This window comes from Etheostoma spectabile, chromosome 17 (genome assembly GCF_008692095.1).
Source record: "Etheostoma spectabile isolate EspeVRDwgs_2016 chromosome 17, UIUC_Espe_1.0, whole genome shotgun sequence".
Lineage (NCBI taxonomy): Eukaryota > Metazoa > Chordata > Actinopteri > Perciformes > Percidae > Etheostoma > Etheostoma spectabile.
The window spans coordinates 1,296,370-1,301,699 of record NC_045749.1 but is presented as its reverse complement, the minus strand read 5'-3'; positions in this window follow the sequence as shown (position 1 = coordinate 1,301,699).

Genomic DNA, 5,330 nt, shown 5'->3' with positions numbered 1-5,330 from the left:
ATTTCCAAAGTCAACCACAATCATAAATACATCAAAACATCTACAGCCAGATGTGTCTGCCTCCTTTTAGCACCAATGGGACGAGCTTGTTAAATGCTTGATATTGACCCCTCCTTCTCAGTCATCTGGCTGACTTTCCTACCTACCTTCATATACATTTATGTCCTAAGGTTATTTTTATGAACGGTTCATTTTGATCTAAAAGTCAAACACTAAGAAGGCAGAAGGATTTTGGGCTTTAGGGATGGCAAACTGTTAGATGGACTCCCAGGTGAATTTGTATAGTCAAGCGTCGTCCCCAGAGGATCTATGCTGACTTAGGTGATCTCCTAACTTTTAAGATAAGATTGATTTATATTGTCCCATAGGACATTGGTCACACTGCTAACAAGTTAAAATGGACATAAACTATGCAACTAAGCAGTTTCCCTTCGGGGATCAATAAAGTATTTCTTACTCTGACTCTGATGTTTTAAATACTCCTTGTGCAATAGACACAATGTGTTTTGGTGACTGCAAATTAGATTTATTATATATATTTTGCCCGGAGTGAGCCCTTGTCTGTAGCTAATGCCAATTAGCTGGTCAGCTATCCATGTAAATGACTATTTAATTGTTTATTCACACATTCAATACGCAGTTGAATGAAGCGTCGGGAAACACAATATCAGACCCAAACCCCTGAGTCACAACAGCGGTCATCCAACGTTAGCTAGCCTCTGTTAGCGCCACTGGTGTCCGTGCCGAAAATCTCCTCCCATCCGAATTTCTCCCCCTTGTGCATTTGCGTCTGTCTTTACGGTTGGCTAAACGAACCCGACAAAAAATGGGATGAGTGTAACGGGTTGTAAATAGGTTCAGTTAAATTCCTGCATAAATGGGAACAGCGCCGCCTGCTGGCGTCACCTTCACATTGCGCTGCAGTGCTAAAAGTAACGAATCATGGGTAATCTACAGCAGAACTCCTGATAACTGCTGTGGTAAGTTGCCCGTTAAACGTGTTAGCCAAAACGTTTTAAAGCCCACCACACAATGTTTTATTTTACTGTATTTTGTTGTGATGTAGTTTAGCGATGAATGCCGTTAGTTTGGCGTCTAATTTTGAGCTCAGAGCTGAATGCTAAATTTAGCTAACTTTGCATTGTTTCTGACGCTATTCCTCCGTCTGACCCACTGTGCGTTGTATGGGGCTGCTTGTGTCTCTGTCCAAGATGTCAGCGTGCTTGCCCTGATTAGGTCTGGTTTCCCTATATGCCCTATATTCCCTATAGGTAACTGTTATTGAATTTGATGTTGACTTTTATGTGTAAAATGTAACGTTAGATGTCCATGTGCAATGTTAATGTAGGAGCTGCATTCTGGTGTCGAAGACACTGTAGCCTACTGTTTGGTGTGCTGTGTTTTTGTGCACTGTAAACCATTTTTGTTATACTTCTGTTAAAAATGACCATTCCACTATACGATCACAGTTAAGTAGTTTAATAAAAACAAGCAGAACTCCTGATAACTGCTGTGGGCTGCTTGTGTCTCTGTCCGTGATGTCAACGTGCTTGCCCTGATTCGGTCTGGTTTCCCTATATTCAGACGCAACTTCACACACACACACACACACAAACACACACACACACACACACACACACACACACACACACAACCCAGCGAGTCTGACCCATAAAGGACCGTCACATAAGCACCAAAACAAAAAGTACAGAAAAGTGAAGAGGGAGATCATTCTAGGCCATCAATCATCCTCGCTGCCCCGACCCAGAGATTCCCCCGGCAATCCCCCCCACACCAGTCTCTCAGCCTTGTTGAGTAGCTAGCTAGCGTTACAACAGGGTTAGGGTTAGGAGGTTAGGGTTAGGGTTTAGGGTTAGGGGTTAGGGTTAAGGTTTGGGTTAGGGTTAGGGTTAGGAGGTTAGGGTTAGGGTTAGGGTAGGGTTAGGGTTTAGGGTTAGTGGGTTAGTGTTAGGGTTAGGGTTAAGGTTTGGGTGTTAGGGTTAGGGTTTGGGTTGAGGTTAGGGTTAGGGTTAGGGTTGGGTGGGTTAGGGGTTAGGGTTTAGGGTTAGGAGGTTAGGTTAGGGTTGGTTAAGGTTTAGGGTTGGGTTAGGGTTGGGGTTAGGGTTAGGGTTAGGAGGTTAGGGTTAGGGTAGGGTGGTAGGTTGTTAGAGGTTAGGGTTAGGTTAGGGGGTATGGTTAGGTTGGGTTAGGGTTAGGGTTGAGTTAGGAGGTTAGGGTTAGGGTAGGTGTTAGGGTTGGGTTAGGGGTTTAGGGTTAGGGTTTAGGGGTTTAGGGTTAGGGTTATGAGGTTAGGGTTAGGGTTAGGTTTTAGGGTTAGGGTTAGGGGTTGGTAGGGTTAGTGGTTAGGGTTTGGGTTAGGAGGTTAGGGTTGGGTTAGGGGTTGTAGGGTTTAGGGTTAGGGTTAGGCGGTTAGGGTTAGGGGTTAGGGTTAGGGTTTAGGGTTAGGGTTAGGAGGTTAGGGTTAGGGTTAGGGTTAGGGGTTAGGAGGTTAGGGTTAGGGGTCAGGAGGTTAGGGTTAGGGGTTAGGAGGTTAGGGTTAGGTGTTTAAACCAACATAACATGACATTGACATGTGAAATATCTTGTGTTTTAGCTGTAGGCTAATGTTAGCTTACTGGCAAACTGGTCAGCTACCAATAAAAATCAAATAAAGAAAAAATAAATTCTGTTGGGCAAAATGCAAATTTTTTATTAGAATGACTGGAATAAACGGTACTAAACTTAACCTTGAATGGGGAAACTCGTCTGTGAATAGATGCAGATTCTAATCAATAAATAAAAAGTTAAATATAGCCATTTTAAGCAAACATTCTTCAAAGTAACACAGCTTAATATTTTGTACTCTTTCCACCTCTGTTGCTTTCTAATCAAACCCATCAGCCAGTGTGTCCCTGAGCTCTGCGGGTAGAATCACTCGCAGACCGGGGAAAATCCCCAGGACACGGGCCACGTTCTGGCCTCCCCTCCCTCTCACTCCGCTGGTTTCAAATCAAACCAACATGGCCTTACTGTAGTCATCATCACAATGTAACTATGGTCACAACAGGACAGTAACATCCCCGTGGCTGCAGGAAAATAACTTCTGAAGCTTAAAAAGGATTTTTTTTTTTTTCCACTCTGAGTGGATGCTGGAATGAAGGGGAAATTATTTTTTTGTGCATCAAGGAGGAAGTTCCCAACAGGAGGGAGCAAAATCCAAAACTAGAGACACTGTATTGTTCCTAATATTCTCAATAGAAATAAAGTATACCTTTCTTAACCCTTGTATTGTCTTTACTTTTGGGACCCTCTTGTATCCCTCAGTTCAAATTGACCCTTGACTCATTTGGGGTTTTAAAAACAATTCTGAAATACAATTTTACTACATAATCTATTAACAATTATTGTTTTCAATTTCTAACAATTGAGATAACACTAGTGTGTTTAGGGAATGCATCAGTCTCTACTAGAACACAATTAAAAATGGAAGTGGGGTTCGTTTCTTGTCACAAGGTTATAATTCATGTTAAAATCCACTTTGGAAAAAACCTAAGTGGTCTTATCCTAAAGAAGTTTCTAAATTGAGTCAGGAATACATGTTTATCACAGGAAATAAAGGTCAATTTGACCCAAATACCATGCAAGGGTTTGTCTCTTTTTTCGGAGAAATTCCATTTGTGGTGGTTGACAGTTTGAATTGATTTCAACTTCAGCGCAGAGCTCAACGCCAGTGTCTTTGCTAGTTTCAGACCTGCGCCCATCTGTGCCCCCGTGGGTGTGCTGGTGTTACAGGGAGGCGCCATTGACCAACAAAAACCTGGTCTAAAGTCAATAACGCAGCATTTCATTGTTATTTTAACAGCAAAGGAATCAAATGTGCCTAGGCTCGTGCATACACGCTGAAAATACGAGAACTATATTAGCAATGAACATACGATTAAAATGCCAGAACAACTATAAAATTATATGTACTTAGAGGGATTAAAAGAATGTACATGTGTACGTGTAGAACACATTTTACAAACTACACACATAGTTTATATGACAAAATAAAATATTTATAATGGAATACCATTTTTTATATCACTTCAGTGATTAAACTTGAGAAGATACATAATATGCTTAGTGGAGTCACATGGAAGGCAAGGGTCAAAACTAGGCCAGTCTATCCATAAAGGGTTAGGCGGAGGAGGGTGGATGGCAGGTTTACAGGGTAAAGGGCTCAGATGCTCGAAAAGCTTAAGCGATGCAAGCGGCTTCGGGGAAATGGGAAGAAGATGAGAGAGGTCAGGAAACTGGGATCGGACAGTAGGGGGTTGTTACAGGACAGATGAAGAAAAGTCTGAGGGCATCAGGTGGATGGATGGAGAATGGCAACGGTAGGCACAGGCACAAGGGAAGACAGAAGTGGAGGATGAATTATTATAGCATAGAATAGTTGACGGTATTTTTTTTAAAAACCTAAAAAGATTCAGGGATTCAGGAAAACATTTGGGGCTGGAGGCCCAGAAGCCCCCTTCCCGCCCCTGAATGATGCTAAATATACTGATGCTAAAAATAACCAAAATAAAATACTAATGGTATGAACAAATTTCAGTAGCTGTATGAATCAAGCAAAACAGAAATTAAATAAATAAATGTTTTACTATTAAATGTAACAAAATAAAGGCTCCAACATTTTACATGTGTATATATTTATATATATATATGCTATAAGTCCATTAACAGTTATTTTAGTGTGTATAGAGCCAGCGTATTTTCCCATCTCCATACATGATTGTTAGTTTGATGCCATTTGTTTGATTTGGACTCAAATTCAAACCAACCTTTACATATGATAAATAAATGAATCAGGTCCACTTACAGGAATTGTTTCCTTATTTTTTATTTTACACTTTTCTGAGCTTTTAGATTCATTTTGTGGCTTTATCAAAGAATAGTGTTTGTATGTCAGTATATCCTCCTAATTTCGAGTAACCGTCTGTTTATAAAAGCAGCAAGAAGATGCCGAAAGCCAAAAATGAATTTTTATTTTATTTATTTATTTTTTACTTTTTCTTAGGTCAACAGTGAACTTTTAAACAACAACACCATGTTTTTGTCCATTTTTGTTTTTTTTAATAAAACCATGGACTGGTCTTTTTTTTCTTAGTTGCATTAGCAGCTTTCAAACAGCAGGTGCCGCCAAACACCAGTGAAAAATATAATCTTTTTATAATCATTTCTCTAGGCTCTTTTTTTTCTCCTATCTGTGCCATTCACTTATTCTATACATGCACTGACTCTATGTGTGTGTGTGTGTGTGTGTGTGTGTGTGTGTGTGTGTGTGT